The 17,896-nt window shown below is 44.5% G+C and overlaps 1 protein-coding gene and 1 long non-coding RNA gene across 2 annotated transcripts in view; both read left to right on the top strand.

Annotated features, from left to right (window-relative positions):
- Positions 1-17,896, top strand: part of LOC148142801 (uncharacterized) — a 270,385-nt gene that overhangs the window by 171,348 nt on the left and 81,141 nt on the right. The window lies entirely within an intron of this gene.
- LOC148142802 (uncharacterized) overlaps positions 1-17,896 on the top strand; it is a 98,717-nt gene that overhangs the window by 33,940 nt on the left and 46,881 nt on the right. The gene's annotated exons all lie outside the window — the stretch shown is intronic.

Below are 17,896 nucleotides of genomic sequence, written 5' to 3'. Positions count from 1 at the left end.
TTGGAACGATTCTGCTCCCTTCACAGTCCACTTCCACCACATGACCGAAGCAATGATTGGTTGTGTTCTTGCTCTAACGAGTGTTACGCATGCCTTTCACTCCCAGGAGCGTGCGGCCTACAGCAATGTCCCCTCCCTTTCAGCCTCGTCACGGGTAGAGCCTGGTTCGTTGGTGCTCGTCAAGAACTGGACTGGCAAAGATCTCCAACCTCATTGGGATGGCCCCTTCCAGGTTTTACTTCCCACCCCTACGGCGGTCACAGTCGCTGGGCGCTCAGCTTGGGTCCAACTGCACCATTGTAAATTGATTGGCCGCACTAATCAAAAGGTTTGGGGGAAGAGGAGGAAAGAATCCTGGAATCCCAACAAAAGGAGTGGACCCTGTCCAGTTGGGTTTTTGAATTTTGCTGTTGTTCTAATGTTGATCTTATTGCAGATACTTGAACTAAGAGGAGGGACATGTGGGGGATCGCCTATCTCCTCACCTTTCTGATCACGTACAACATCCTGATGGGGAAAGCCACTAAGTATGGATGCGACCAGGAATGATCAGAGATTATCCACCACCCATGCTGAGGAGATGTCGTCCAGTGCACCGGACCAGACGCCTTTGACGTGCGGAACGTGATGACGATTGATTATTGCAATGGACTCTTACATCAGAAAGACCAGATGGTCCATCTGGACAGTAGAAATCAGTGAGAGTTACCATGTCGTTACCATGTTTTTTTTATTTTAACTGCAGACGCAAGCCTAGTGAGGATAAAAATTATCAACCCCGTTATTATGGTAAATATTTTAAGGACGCCCAGGAACATCATCCCTTTTTGCAGGACGGGCTTCCTCGAGAAAAAGGGGAAGCCTGATAGGGGAATCTCCTCAATCCACAAAGAACTTGTGTATACAGGCCCACAGAACGCTCTTCACTCCAGAGGCAGTAGTATGTTACTCCTCTCTATCGGGAGATGACTTACGTGCCCTGTCCCCAGTCCCCGATTCCATTCTGTTCGCCAGAATTCCTACTGCCGACCCTGTGAAGAGAAATATCACTTTCCAATAGCTCCGGTCTGTGTATACAAACAGCTGGTGAAACACCGGCTGGGGTACAGTAGGCCTTATGCGGCACATGGACCTGGAACGGAACCCTTTCCATGCGCATTTATAGGCCTTTTCTCTTTTCAGAATCTGATACTGTCACCAAGACCATGTACAATAGAGCCAAGGGAGAGCCCAATGGGAACAGCATTCTGAGGACCATCGTCTCCCATACAGTCTGAGTGCTCGAGTCACTTGGCCCATTTTTTTACAGCGCTCAAGCGACTCCTCTTGCAAAACATCGACCCTTTACTCCTGTGGACCTGACCAGACTTCCTGCTGTAACATTTCAGTAACCGATTTTGACAAACTCTCCCAAATATAAACCAAACCAGACTATTATTTCTTCAGTTAAGGTAAAGCTACCAATTTCCTTGTCCTGGATGGCAAAGATATCCCTCATAAGGTCACTATCGCAGCTCTTGTTCCCACAACAGTACCTTGTCCTGGCCGGTGGACAAGTCGATGGAACCTCCATCGGAGGAGGATGCAGCGGTCGGTCTCAGCCAACCTTGCTCCAACTAGAAGGATCCCAAGGGACTGGGTGACAATACAGGACACCCGATCGGCTGGGGAATCCAGAGTACGCTGAGGTTGGAAGGATCGGCAGGGGTGACAAGTCAACAGAACCGCAATTCCCTCTTTTACAGCCTGACCATTCGAGGAAATAAGGGTAAAGAGGCTCTGAAACAGAGTAAACTGGGATGATCAGAACTGTGTCTTTACTCTGTGCAGAATCAGTATGCCTTAGACTACATACCTGCCCAGGAGGGTGAGGTCTGCACCATTGTCCAAGATAAATGCACTATGGCCATTCCCAATCTCACTGGCAATTTTAACTAAGACACAAGAAGAGATCCAGGTATTCCTTGACAGAATGACTGAAGGTGTGTTGCTGGAAAAGCGCAGCAGGTCAGACAGCATCCAGGGAACAGGAGAATCGATGTTTCGGGCATAAGCCCTTCCTGAAGAAGGGCTTATGCCCGAACCGTCGATTCTCCTGTTCCCTGGATGCTGCCTGACCTGCTGCACTTTTCCAGCAACACATTTTCAGCTCTGATCTCCAGCATCTGCAGACCTCACTTTCTCCTCCAGAATGACTGAAGGGACCAGTTGGGGAAATTGCAAATCGGGCTCATGATACAATTGGCTTATCAATTTAGCTATGTCTGTTTGTCGGTATTGGTATTGTTAGGTATTTCATTGCTAGGCTTATGAGGTCCCTTAGTGATATAGATTTGCCTCAGAAGATGCTCCTTTTGCGATCCGATGGTTCACCCACACGTGTCGATGGCGATGATAAATATGACCAGATGAGCTGCGAAGATGGTGGTGCCGCTCTGCAGGATGTTGATGGCTGGACCACCTTGAAGGGCATTCGTTTTGACTAGCCTTCTCTTTCCGTGATCACGGTGCAATCAAAGGGAGGAATGAGGGTGTGGGCATCTGGGTGATAAAGTCTATAGCCTTAAAACTTGTCTTTAAACATTCAGACTAAAATGTAATGCTGAATTATTGAATACATTTACTGCACTAGAAAATAAACAGGCAGGAAGGCTCTGAAAGAGGAGAGAACTTAAAGATAGGGACACCTGGGCTCACCAAGTGATAACAGGATGCTGTGAGGCAATTAAGAACGTTTACCTCAACAATCGGTGAATCTGTGTGAACAGGACACCAAGTGATAACATTCACAGCCGTTCCCTTGTGAAATTAATGATAGTACCGAGTCTTGTTTCAGGGTCAGATTCAAAGACTATCTATAGCTTTGTAATTAATGGTTGGATCTTGTCCATTATGATGGATTCTTACTACCCCTTGCAAGCGGGGCATTCAGAAAATAAATCTTTGCTGTCTTGAGAGTTCAAAAGGACACAAGAGAGAGAGGCCATTTTATTGCTGAGGCTGTTGAATCCCGTAGAAAATTATGGATTGAATTGAATTGCATTTTGGGACTTTATGATGAGAGGTTTTTATTCCAGGCTTCAAAGAGTATGATCTCCAGGACAAACCAAGAGAGAGGCTTTACGGATCTGAGTTCTCAAAGGATTCCCTGGGCCACCTCAAATCTCCACTTTAACATGGGAGGTAGGACAAAATGGCTTCTGCTTGGCTAACTCGGTGGGACTGAGTCAGGCAGATACTCACGACTCAGAACAAACAAGAAACCACAGCCTGATATAAATCCAGTGAAAAAAACTGCAAATGCAGAAGTAACAAATGTGAACCTAACCATCAATCGCAGAAGTAACGGTTTAATCCTAACCACCAGACAGGACAAATACGATTCCAAGAACAGGTTGTCGACAAGAAATTATGATAGATTAGATTATATTGGAAACAGGCCCTTCGGCCCAACCAGTCCACACTAACCCTCCAAAGAGTAACCCACCCCGAACCATGTTCCCTCTGACTAATGCACCTAACATTATGGGCAATTTAGCATGGCCAATCCACCTGACCTGCACATCTTTGGACTCTGGGAGGAAACCGGAGCACCCGGTGGAAACCCACGCAGACACGGGGAAAATGTGCAAACTCCACACAGACGGGCACCCAAAGCTGGAATCGAACCTGGGACCCTGGTGTTGTGAGGCAGCAGTGCTAACCACTGAACCACCATGCCACCCGAGGCTAAGTCAAAAATGCATGAGGACCTTGCGGGATCTGATTGGTTGTTACGATGTGATCATGCTCAATGTCTGACTCTAAACAATGTACATAAGTTCTATCCACACTCTGTAAAAGTCGGCGGATTCTTTTGGCACTCTCGGAGTACTCATCGGTGGCCCAGTGGTTAGCACTGCTGCCTCACAGCACCAGGGGTCCCAGGTTCGATTCCAGCCTCGGGGGGCTGTCTGTGTGGAGTTTGCACATTCTCCCCGTGTCTGCGTGGGTTTCCTCCCACAATCCAAAGATGTGCAGGTTTGGTGAATTGGCCATGCTAAACTGCCCATAATGTTAGGTGCATTAGTCAGAGGGAGATGGGTCTGGGTGGGCTACTCTTCAGAGGATCGGTGTGGACTGGTTGGGCCAAAGGGCCTGTTTCCACATTGTTGGGAATCTAATCTAATCTAATCCTTCTGGGCTGATCAGAGTCTACCGACCGGGCCATATCAAAGAATAAACTATTGCTTGTGCGATTGACAAAGTCACTTCCAGGTGTGTTTATTGACCAATCCCAGAAATCCGATCCAGACAGCAGTCCAGATCAGAACAACCAGATAGGAAATGGTTAATGTCCCCAGGATGTGGGGAGCAAAATAAGTCACCAAGGCGTTAACACCAACACCAGAGAAAAACTGAACATACAGACGTAACAAACATTCGTGGCAAGCCAGAATCACAGATGTACAGCACAGAAACAGTCCCTTCAGTCCATGCTGACCAGATATCCTAAATCAATCTAGTCCCATTTGCCAGCACTTGGCCCATGTCCCTCTAAATGCTTCCCAATATATACCCATCCAGATACCTTTTAAAGGTTATAATTGTACCAGCAGTCACCACTTCCTCTGGCAGCTCATTCTTTACACACACCACCCTCTGTATATAGGAGTTTCCCCTTAGGTTTCTTTTAAATCTCACCCTAAATCTATGAGCAATCCCAGATCAAAGATCTTGTCTATTTACCCTCACCATGCCCCACATTATTTATACAAAGTTGTAGGGTCACCCCTGTGGGATATAGGTAAAGCAGTGTTACTTCTGCAACCATAATTGCTTCTGCAAGGTAAATGAACCTTGCAGGGTATAATTGTTTCAGGGCCAGGGTATAATTGTTTCAGCCAAGAGTGGAGTTAACAAGCATGAAAGCTATGTGAAAGAAATATATAATTGCTTTTGTATTAGCTAAAATGTGCACACATGAAATGTGCCTGCAAACAATGGTAGATGTTACAGACAAACAGATAAGGTGCTGTGAAGGGAGGGGGTGTAGGTTAAGCTAGATATGCTCGTACAAACAGTTATAAGCATCTGTTTCCTGCTTCTGCAAAAACAAAAAAAACACAATCAAGGAGGTCAGAAGGCTCAGTGTCGGCGAAAAATGGGAGGAAATGTTGCTTTCGCATACAAGGAAGCAGCTGGCAGTGAAAGAGGATATACGCTAACACTTTGTTCACGCTCAAGGCCGGATAAGGCAAGAAATAGACAAGAGTAATAGACGCCACCGGGAAAGAATGGAGGGACAAACCGATCTTTTGAGGATCAGCTTGGAACATCAGGGCGGGGGTGGAGGAATGTGAATGCGGGAAAGAAGCTGAATATGCTGGAGCCGAAGTGGAGGAAGAACAGAGGATGCAAAACCGGCTTGAAGCTGCAATGAGGAATATTGCATGTGCTGTACTTGTACCTGTGGCTGTTAATGGTGGGAATCGGGTGCATTTTAAAAATAAAAACTGAAAAGATATCCAGCCCTCCCCCTTCCCAATCTCTATCCTTCAGTTCCTCCTCACCCGGCTAACTAAGACACATACCTGAGTTTGCAGAGTCTGCTCCCTCCCTGCATTCACTCCAGTTGCGACAAGTGACCAATTTCCCCTCCTCCCATCTCTGTCTCCCTCCCAGGATGAAGAGTTGCCCAGTGGGCGGGAGATTCACTTTGAAACTGACAGAGCTACTTCCGCCTTGTGACGTCACAAATGGACTAGGGGCGGGCCAAGGAAAAGTGACGGTTGAGGGGGCGGGGCATGGTCAACAGCGGGACGCCGCACTGCGCATGCAGCAGACGAGGACGAGAAAACACTTTCCAAAAAAACCCCTCCCTTCAGAGAATCCCCAGAGTGTGGAAGCAGGCCACTCGGCCTCACCGAACCTCCCAAAGGTCACCCACCCACACCCATTCCCCTACATTTAACCCTGAGTAATGCACCTTACCTGCACATTATGCCTAATTTCGCATAGCCAATTCACCCCTACCTGCACATCCCTGGGCACTATGGGTAGTTTAGCATGGCCAATTCACCCTCACCTGCATATCCCTGGGCACTATGGGTATTTCAGCATGGCCAATCCACTTTAGATTAGAGTGGTACTGGAAAAGCACAGCAGTTCAGGCAGCATCCGAGGAGCAGGAAAATTGACGTTTCGGGCAAAAGCCCTTCATCAGGAATAGAGGCTGCAGGGTGGAGAGATAAATGAGAGGAGGGTGGGGGTGGGGGTGGGGAGAAAGTAGCATTGATTACAATAGGTGAATGGGGGTGGAGGTGGAGGTGGGGGTGGGGGGGATAGGTCAGACAGGAGGGTGGAGTGACCTGTTCGGATCCGAACTCTGCTGGTTTAAAGGTGGCCCGGAGTCCGTGGAGGATTATTTGGTAACGGAGGCAGGTAATGAGGAAGCAAATGTGGCTGTGGTAGCGAGTCTGTTTCAGGACATGGTTGAAAAGCTTCAGGGCAGAGGAAATGAACTGGAAGTTGCAGTGGGAGAGGGATTCCTTGAGATTCTTGGAGAGAGGGGAGGAAAACTTCTTCAATGCAGGCATCCTTGCAAGAGGATTCACTGTAGGGTTAAAATCAACTAGGTAAAAACAAGGACTGCAGATACTAGAAACCAGATTCTCGAATCACACAACTCCAGGCTGTAGTCCAACAAGCTTCTTTGGAAGCAGTAACTTTTGGAGTTCTGCCTCTTCATCAGGTGGTTGTGGAGGATAAGATCCCAAGATGCAATTTAGAGCAAAACATTCCAGTGTCCTGCCACTGAAATGGTATATTGAACAAACCTGGATTGAACAAGTCTTCCACCGTTTCAAATAGGTTGTAGGTGTCATTACAATGTAAATCCCAGAACTTCTTGTTGTCACCTTCTCAAGATAACAAGGCTTTATTGCAAAAGCTCACATCTCAGCCCGGACAATGCATTAAAGGTGCGAGGTCAGAGTCTGTCTGTATCCCAATCTTGAGTCAGACTGGGTCTGTTTCCAAAGTCGAATTTACAAACTATTACATGTATGGACTGCCTGCAGATTTTTCCTTAAAAAAATGCACATAGAATGTATCTGCAAATATACATCCCCCCCACACACACACACGCACAAGTTTGTTGGGTGAATTCGTACTTGCAGAATTATGTCTTACTTTGCTCAAAAACTGCATGAATCCATGTAAGATTCTGTAAATCAGTTTAACCATTGTGGCACAGAGTCTCAGACAGGGGAGCTCACACCTTCAATACATTATCTGGCTGACGCGACACCAATTGGTAAAGTTCACTTGAGGATTTAACTATTTTAAAAGTTTTTCTGATTTACATTTGAAAGAACTGAAACTATCATGGTCATTCGAACAAATGAAAGACTTAAACAATCCAGGTCTTTTTCAATATATAGTTTCAGTTACATCACACTATAAACTGTTGCTATAAATTCTGTGTCTTACAATTTTATATTCCACAATCCCCTGTTGAAGGAGCTGCACTCCGAAAGCTACTGCTTCCAATTAAACTTGTTGGACAGAATTTCTCAAGTTGGGCACCATTCGAGTCCTGGGAGACTGCTATTTCTTGTTTACTTCGGAATGAACAAACATTAAGCACGGTCGCCAATTTATTTCTAATTTGGTTTCATTTTTCTTGTTTAATTCCCTGCGATGATGTGGGAGAATTGTTAGATTTGGGCCAGCCATTTGGTCACATATTAAAGCCTGGAATTTTGAATCTCAGCTTAGTGCCTGCTTGCTAAAGCTCATGTTTCCCAGGCTCAGCAGAAACGGTTGGCCTTGCAGCTGTACTGCTTCCTGATAAACAAATTCTTTCCTGACATGGGGCTTTATTTCCATCCCCCACAGTTGGCGAGTCAGGCAGGAGATACCCGGGTCCTGCCAGGTCACCGGCCGATATCCTTTGAGAGATGAAATATCTGGTTGCTGCTTTTGTTGTGTCCAAAATAAAGAGGAAAGCTGGCCAGGGACAAAAGTGCTGTTAGAAATATTGATACAATTCTCCCTACTCAGCCACAAGATACTAGTGAGAGAATTCAACAGGGTCCTAGCATCTGGACATAATACTGCTGAGAACACTTGTGGTTTACAAAATTAGTAATAAATAATTTGCTTACCGCAGGGTTATGAGGGGTGAAACCCTATTTGATAAGCCCTGGACCCACACTGAGGTCCATGGCATGCTTCAAGATGCCCTCAATCTGTTCGAGTGCCCAACATTAGTTTTAATTGGCGAGTAGAAATCTGAAGTATAATTGCTCACTTCAGGATGTCCAGACTTGAATGAATTTGGCATACAGGACACATTGGGCAACCATTAAAGACTCTGTTGTATTTCCCTGGGTTATGGACTCATGCAGAGACACAAACAACTTGTGTTGAAAACAGTGTTCGATTTGCAAATGAAACAGCTGAGAGGTATTTAGAGTTTGCACACTTGGTTAAGCAGCAATGTGTCACAGCCAGGATTTATGAGGCTCAACTCCCTAACTTGGGCTGTTCTGGAATGTGAGTGCCTCATTAGCCTCGGAAGGAAGGAAGGAATAAACAAAAGCTGACAAACTGAGATATGAAGCAAGTTCGAAAATGTTACAGAGAGACACACACAGGCAGAAGTTTGCAGGAAAGTTAACACTTCATAATCTGGTTTCAATGCACATTAGCCTGGGTATGGTTCTGATAGCGCAGGGGCCTCAAATAGGGGATTCCCTCAATACTCAAACCAAAACATGGGTGCCCCCTGCTGGACTGGTTTGTGTTCATTCTTTGCTGCTGCCTATTTCAGTTGATCATGTCCATTATTGTGGCACCCAGATTTTCAGAAAGCAGCTCGGAAAAGATCTGAAGCTTGTTTAATTTGTAAACAAACAAGATGCATACTCTAAGAGGGATGCCCTGTGTTTGTTAACCACTTCCTTGCCTGGTCAGCCTTTTTTACTGGTTTACAATTTGCGTATATAGAATCACCTCGCGTACATTGTCATGAATATTGTCTAATATGAGTAGATGTATTTAGTCGATGAATCAAAACCATCTCAATGATTGAAACAGCTGACACTGCATTGTTGGACAAATGGGAAATATTTGCATCAGTTAACGAAAACTCTTCAAAGTTTACAGTCACGGGTACGTCAAGCTGAAGAATTAGGAGCGGGGCATATTGGAGCCTGCTTCCTCGGGCAGAGAATTCCGCAGATACATTACTCTCTGGGAAAACCAGCAGCCCTCACTTCCTCCTCCTCATCCCTGTCCTAAACCTACTCCCCCAAAGCTTGGGGCCTAGTCTCAGCCACCAGCAGAAATGACTGGATAGGGTAGGGCTTCATCCTCTCAGTGCAAAGAATTCCCACTTTCCAGCAAAATCCCGGATGTACTCACTTAGTTGCTTGCTGTCTCACAAATGAAAGGTTTCGTTGTAACTTCTTCCGGTCCCAGTAGGGCAAAACATCTTTGAAAGCTGCTCTGAAAGCCCTGTCTTCACAACCACACTTCTGCTTTCACCGAAGACAGTAAGAGTCATACACCACAGAAACAGATCCTTCCACCCAACTAGTCTATGCCAACCATATATCCAAAATCAATCTATTCCATTTGTCAGCATGTGGCCCATATTCCTCAAAAACCTTCCTCTTCATGTACCCATCCAGATGCTTCTTAATTGTTGTAATTGTACCAGCCTCCACCACTTCCTGTCAGCTCGTTCCATAAATGCAAAACCCTCTGAGAAAAAGTGGCCCCTTGGGTCCCTTTTAAATCTTTGCCCTCTGAGCTCAAACCTCTGCCTTCTAATTTTGCACTCCCCTACCCGGAAGAAAAGACTTTGGCTATTTACCCCATCCATGCCCCTTATAAACTTCTATAATGTCACCCCGGAGCCTCTGACACGAAGGGAAAACAGTCCCAGCCTATTCAGACTCTCGCTCAAACCCTCCAACTCTGACACCAGCCTTATAAACCTTTTCCAAACCCTTTCAAATTTCACAACATCCTTCCATAGGATGGAGATCAGAATTACACACAATATTCCAAAAGTGGCCTAACCAATGTCCTGTACAGCCACAATATGACCTCCCAACTCCTTCACTCAATGCTTTGACCAATAGAGGAAAGCATTCCAAACATCATCTTCACTATCCTGTCTACCTGGGACTCCACTTACAAGGAACTATGAACATGCACTCCAAGGTCTCTTTCTTCTGCAACACTCCCCCTGTGTAAGTCCTGCCTGCATTGCTTGACCAAAATGCAACACATCACATTTCTCCAACTTCAACTCCATCTGCCCCTCCGTAGCTTATCAGCTCATCCAATCAATTCTGATTTATTGTGAACTCTCTTTCCTCTCATTCCTTAGAAGCTGAAGATCTCCATCCCACACACTCTCCCTCCATTTCCAACTTGCTGAACCTCATCCTGAAGGTCTGGTTCATGCTGATTAGCAGGGCCATACTCAGGGGAGATCTAATTGAAACATACAGAATACTGAACAGCCTGGACAGAGTGGATGTTGGGAAGATGTTCCCCTTGATAGGAGGAACTAAGACCCGAGGGCACAGCTTTAGAGTAAAGGGAAAACTTTTTAGAATGGAGCTAAGGAGAAACTTCTTCAGCCAGAGAGTGGCGAATCTATGGAATTCATTGGCACAGAAGACTGCAGAGGCCAGGTCACTGAGGATATTTAGACTGAGATAGGTTGGGTCTTGAGTATTGAGGGGATCAAAGGTGACAGGGAGAATGCAGCAGAATGGCACTCAGAAACTGAACAGCCACGATTGAATGGTATGAGCAGACCTGATGGGCTGAATAGCCTACTTTCTACTCCTTTGCCTTATCGTCTCTTCCTGTCCAGGACACAGAATTGGGAGGAGTCGGCCATTTGGTCTTTTACGCCGGCACCAGCATTGAACAGATTACAAATGGATATGGACCTCCCTACATCGAGATGCAGAGGCTGGAACTTTTTTCACTGGAGCAGAGGTTAAGAGGTGTCCTTAGAGAGGGTTAAAAAATCATGAGGGGTATAGGTGAGGTGAATGGCAGGTGTCACTTCAAGATTAGGGAGCAAACTTTTAAAGTGAGAGCAGAACAAGTCTAAAGACATGAGGAGCACTTTTTTTTAAAAAGAAAGAGTGTGGTTGTTTGTGGAATGAATGTCTAGAGGAAGTGGTGGATGCAAGTACAGTTACAATGTTTAAAATACATTTTGATAAGTACGTGAATAGGAAAGGTTCGGAGGGATATGGGCCAAACACAGGCAGATGGGATTAGTTTGTGAATATAGTCAGCATGGATTAGTTGACCTGAAGGGTGTGTTTCTATGCTGTATGACTGTCACTGTTCTGTACTAGCCTTAAAACTATTTTCTTGCCTTCCCCAATAACCATCCACTTTTCTGTTGTTCAAAAATGATATGAACTCAGCCTTGAATATATTCAATGACCCCCGAACTGCAGGAAGACATCCCCACTTCTAAACTCAATTCCTCTTGCTCATATACCACTTGCCTTGCTGAATGCTTGCTGCACCTGTCTGACATCTGGCATTGACTGGTGTAGGAGGGCGCTGAGGCTCCTTTGTCCATCCACATATCATTCCTGATGAAGGGCTCTTACCCGAAACGTCAACTTTCCTACTCCTTGGATGCTGTCTGACCTGCTGTGCTTTTCCAGCGCCACACATTTTGACTCTGATCTCCAGCATTGCAGTCCTCACTTTCTCCACTTCCCAATATATCACCATTTAAACAATACATCTCATTTCTGCTTTGTTTTTTCCACAGCAAAGACTATAACTTCACCCTGTGGTACTGCACTTGCCAGGTGTTTGAGGCACAGACACCTGGCAAGTGCAGTACCACAGAGTCTGTCCTCTTTCTGGATTCACTCCCTTTCTTCTCAGTTGCTGCAATTCAACAATTGGATCCCAGCATGAAAATAAAAGAAATAGAAAAGGCAGTGAGAGAAGAGTGTGCTGTTGGACAGAGGAAGGAAATTACAGTCTTGGATGAATCTCAATCTTCATTCAGAGAGAGAGGAGCAGCAACAGCTTCAGAAGCTCATGGGTCCAGATTAGAGTGGTGCTGGAAAAGCACAACAGGTCAGGCAGCATCCGAGGAGCAGGGAAACAGCAAAAGAAATTCATGCACCATTTTTAGACAGATAGAAGCATGTGCAGTTTTTTGCAGACACCGGCGAACATGCGCAGCGCTTGCTGACACCGAGGAGCACGTGCAGTAGGCTCTGTAGATATGCTGGTGTAACTGCCAGATTCAACTGGCCAAATGTGAATAGGAGGAAAAAAGGTCGAGCCACAATTTTGTTTCACCTTCCCACCTCTGGCTCTTCATAACCGCGCATGTTCCTCGCTTTTCTCCTTACCCTCACCCCTCATGATTTTTCAAATCTCAATAAGGTCATCCCTCAACCTCCTCCGTTCCAGTGAAAAAGTCCCAACCTCTCCCTATAACTCAAACCCTCCAGTCCTGGCAACGTCCAAGTAAATCTTTACCGAACCCCCTCTAATAATATTCTTCCTATTACAGGGTGACCAGAACTGTACTCCGTACTCTAAACAAAATGGCCTCACCAACATCCTGTACAACCTCAACATAGAACAAAGAAAATTTACAACCCAGGAACAGACCCTTCAGCCCTTCAAGCCGAAGCCGATCCAAATCCCCTGTCTAAACCTATCGCGCAATTCCTGAATCTGTATCCCTCTGCTCTCTCCCTACTCATGCATCTGTACAGATGTACCTTTTCTTTTTATAGATATTTTTATTGAAAATTTAACATTTTTACAAGTTTACAAATTAAAAAAAGACAAGTACAAACATTAATATACAATTAAATTTGAAATAAATAGCCAAAACCTGTCAAACAAAAAGAGATACAGAGATGAAAAAGGAAAAGACAAAACTCATCTAGCTACTAATCTAACCTAACCTATAACTAAGGTAAAAACAATAACTGCAGATGCTGGAAACCAGATCTAACCTATAACTAACCAGAGTGTATGATCAAATATCTTACATTATTCAAAAGAAAACAGGATAACATAGTAATTAAGTAGTTTAGTACACACTCGTAAAGAGTTAACATCAAGTTGTAATAAAACCCGTATTCATGTGGGATTCCTCTCCCAAGGGGCCCCGGACCAGCCAGAACTGTTACCTCAACTAGATGAAAGCCCTTGAAAGAATGGCCGAAATATCTGTATCCATGTCATTCAAAAAGGGCTGCCATATTTTATAGAATAATTCAGTTTTTTGGTGCACTATATTTGTAAGGAAGTCAAGGGGAACACATTCCATGATTAATCTGTGCCAATTCTGAAGTCCTAGAGGGCCCTCAGCCACCCAGTTTACTAAGATATTTTTCCTTGCATAGAAGGAGAGAATGGAAAATAATTTCCTCCCGTGCACATCCAGAGAAGGTAAGCTCGAGAAGCCCAGAAGAGGAGATACTGGATCTACTGTAATTTCCGTTCCCAAGATTTCTGTCAGGGGGTTTGCTATTTTGGTCCAGTATTTGTGGATCTTATGGCATGTCCATAAGCGGTGTGTAAGAATGCCCACCTCTGCTTTACATTTGGGACACATTGGAGATACTCCTGCCCTAAATGTTGCCAATCTTTCCGGTGCCATATGGGCCCTATGAAGTATTTTTAACTGAATGGCCTGAGTTCTGTTAAAAATGGAGATTTTTTTGGCATTTTCCCAGATGTCAGTCCACATTTCTGTAGAAATTTCCAGCCGCAAATCCTGATCCCATGTTCTAAGCGGACGGTCCATATCTTCCGACACTTCATCACGTAATAAATGATAAAGAGTGCTGACCGAGGGTACGCCCATTGGCCACAACACTCTTCGTTCTCTATCTGATTTATAGAGACTATTTAATAACGTAGTCGTCTTCTGTATGTAATCCCGTATTTAGAAGTATCGAAAGAGGTCTCCATTAGGTAATCCAAATTTCTGATGCAGCTGTTCAAAAGACATTAGGACCCCCTTCTCAAACAGATCCCCTAAACAGGAGATACCCCTGGATCTCCAGGATTTGAATGTGGTATCTGTAAGCCCCGGTTGAAAACCCCATGCCCCCACTATAGGAGTATAGGGGGATGTTTTATGTGAATTACCCTCGTTTTGCCGCATTATATTCCAAGCTTTAATTGTGTTTAGTACTATAGGGTTTCTACAGTGGTCCGTAATGATTTTCATCTAATCTAAAAATAAGAGGTTAATAAGAGAGCACTGTACTTAAGAAGCCTTGATGTCCATCCAGATTGATTGCAGGTCAGACGTGACCCAATCGGCTATGCAGCTTAACAAGAAACTTAACTGATACTTCCTAAAGTCTGGAAAATCCAGCCCTCCCCCCTTGCCTGTGGAAGCTGTAGCTTCCTTAACTTAATGAGGGGCTGTCTAGGATTCCAGATGAACGAACCCAGCCAACCATACAATTTGTACAGTGCCAGCCTCAGCAGCATCACCGGAAGCATTCTCATAGGCGAGAAGAGACGGGGCAAGACATTCATTTTAATTAGGGCTATTCTACCTCGCCAGGAAATTGGAAGGTCTCCCCAGCGTGAAGGTCCTGCCTTTCCAATAGATGCACAAAATTGGCCTTGTATAACTGGCCAAATACCGGGGTGATAAAAATGCCTAAGTATAAGAAATCCTCCAGAGACCACCGAAAGGGAAAGTGGGATCGGTCCAATAAGTGGGACATACTAGTGAGGCGTGGCCTCTGATTTTAAAAAATTAATTTTGTAGCCTGAAAATGCACTAAATATATTAATAACTTGGATTAAGGGACGCACGGACATCAGAGGATTACTAAGAAAAAGGAGATCATCATCTGCATATAGGGTAATATTATGTTTACCTGTACCAACCCCCTCGGGGCCGTTATATTAGAGTCAGCCCGTATCGCTTCCGCCAGTGGCTCAATTATTAGCGTGAATAGCAACGGTGAGAGAGGACATCCCTGACAGCAGCCTCTACCCACACGGAAGCTGTCTGAGCCTAATCCATTGGTGATCACAACTGCTTTGGGATCATTATACAGTGTTGAGACCCATTTGGCAAATACGTTTCCAACACCAAACCTTTCTAATGTATAGAACAGGTATGACCATTCAACCCTGTTAAATGTCTTCTCCGCGTCCAAAGAAACTACTATTCCTGGTATTTTTTCCTGATGACAGACTTGATTCACATTCAAGACCCTTCTAATATCATTAAATGATCTACGGCCCTTAATAAACCAAGTCTGCTCCTCTTTTATGATATATGGCAGTACCCTCTCCAGCCTCAATGCTAATGTTTTAGAGAGAATGTTAAAATCTACAGTTAGCAAGGATATCGGTCTGTGTGATGCACAATCTTCTGGATCTTTTCCTTTTTTGAGAATAAGGGAGATAGTCACCTCATTCAGTGAAGGCAGGAGGCAGCCCTGAATATTTTTGTAGTTTTACATGTTCATAAGTGGGCCAGCTAATACTCCTGTGAACTCTTTGTAAAATTCAACCTGAAAGCCCTCTGGGCCAGGTGCCTTACCGCTCTGAAATTGCCTGATTGTGTCAAGTATTTCCTGGGTTGTTAGGGGAGCATTCAGGAAGCATACCTGTTTCGGGGTTAAGTCCGGAAATGCCACGCTTTTAAAAAAGGACTGTATCCTCCTGGCTCTATCTTCACAATCCTGCGATCAGAATAAAACTTTCTGAAGATTGCGTTGATCCTTTTAGGATCGTGAGTCAGAGTACCAGCATTTTCCCTGATAGCTGTGATAGCTTGAGAGGCCCTTTTTTTTCCTTGCAAGAAATGCTAAGCATTTACCAGGTTTATCACTAAATTCATATAATCTTTGTTTTGCAAATAATATTTCCTTCTTTGCCGTTATGGTGAAGGCGGTATTCAGAGCTGTCCTAAGGGCTGTAATCCTTAGTAATTTGGCAATAGAAGGTCTGTCAGCGTATGCCGTTTCAGCTGCTATTAAGCGAGCCTCAAGTAGACGCTGTTGGTTTCCCTTTAATTTTTTCTGGGTCACCAAGTATGAAATGATCAGAACTCGTGCATAAGCTTCAATAGTCTCCCACATCATTGACGGGTTACTGGCCGTACCTGAATTAATTTCCAAGAAAGCTTTAAATTCTTGAGAAAAATATTTTGCAAATTTACTATCCTTCGTTAAGAAGGAACCCATACACCAATGTCAGGGGGATGCCTCATTGTTCCTAGCCTTGATTTCCATATACACAACAGCGTGATCAGAAATTATCATATCACCTATTTTACCGGATGATATGGAATTTAAAAAACTCGAGGGGGCAAAAACATGTCAATTCTAGTGTGACATTGATGTGGATGAGAGTAAAAAGAGAAATCTCTGCCTTGCGGGTGGAGGCACCTCCACACATTTATTAATCTTACTTCTTGATTCAAATCCGCCAATTGTCTAGATCTGGGGGATACACCCGCAGTACTCTTGGGTATGCTGCCTATTTCCGGCTCCATAATGCAATTAGAGTCTCCCCCTATAATTATATGACGAGCACCGAGTGCCATCAATTTGGAGAAGGTTTCCTTTATAAATTTGAAAGGATGCGCCGGGGGACAATACTGCTTTAAAATCCCATATTCCTCTCCATTTATAAGGGCTTTAATTAGTATATATCGCCCAGATTCATCTTTTATCTGACTTAGGATTTTGAAAGGGAGATACTTCCAAATAACTACTCCCCTACTTTTTGAGCTGAAGGAAGGAAAGAAGGCCTGATCAAATCCACCCTGTTGTAATTTCAAGTGTTCTTTATCCAATAAATGGGCCTCCTGTCGGAGAGCGAAATCAACCCTTTCTTTTTTGACGTTTGATAATATTTTCTTCCTTTTGATTGGAGAATTACTCCCCTTGACATTCCAGGTGCACCATTTAATTGAATGACTCACCATAATCGTCTAGGCAAGTCCGAGACCCCCCGGGAGGAGAAACACCATCCAAAACACCACGAGCATAGACCATAGAAACTTCACAAAGAGATTCTTTATTACACTCACACTAACATAATAAAAAACTATTTCTAAATTAAAAAAAACATATTTAAATGGAGATTTTCCCTCTCATTACCTTTCCGAAAACCCATCATATCCTCTCCTGACCAGTGCCCCACCCTCGACCCAGGAACCCCATAATAAAGTGAAGAAAATTCAAGTGTATGCCCAAGCTAAAGTTAACAATGAGTACCCTCCCTACCCGCCCACACCAACACTTAGATATATTTGGTGATGTTAGTACCACGTATAAACATATAAAACTATAAAATTACAGTCTCAGCAGATAATAATTAATTATGATAATACAAAATAACAGGGGGAAAACAACCCAGCTTTAAAAGAAACAGAAAAAATAAGAAAACAGAGACCCCTCCTCACCCAAATCTACTAGGCCAACATCATTCACCACACGAGTTAACTCTTACGATTTATCCAAGAGGCCAAAAATTCCGTGGCCTTCTCCGGCGACCCGAAGTCATACACTGACCCTTCGTGGCTAAAACGTAGCATCGCTGGGTAGCGCAGGGGGTACTGTATGTTTAAATCCTTTAAACGCCCTCCTCTTTTGGACCAGAGATAAGGAAAAGTCCTCAATCAGCATAATCTTGGATCCTTTGTAAATCATGGCTTGGGGATCTTTCCCAAGATTTCTGGAAGCTTCCAGGAGCATCTGCTTCTCCTAAAAGCACTGCAGCCGGAACAGGACCGGGTGGGGGCGCTGGTCCAAGCCGGGCCTGTGTATTGCAACCCGGTGGGCCCATTCTCCCCAGACCTGGCCTGATCCAGCCTCCAGATTCAATAACTGTG

Source organism: Chiloscyllium plagiosum, unplaced genomic scaffold (genome assembly GCF_037043375.1).
Source record: "Chiloscyllium plagiosum isolate Xiang-an unplaced genomic scaffold, Cpla_swu_hap1 HiC_scaffold_27, whole genome shotgun sequence".
Classification (NCBI taxonomy): Eukaryota; Metazoa; Chordata; class Chondrichthyes; order Orectolobiformes; family Hemiscylliidae; genus Chiloscyllium; species Chiloscyllium plagiosum.
The sequence above is the reverse complement of the archived record's forward strand: the minus strand, read 5'-3'. Positions and strand labels throughout refer to the sequence as shown.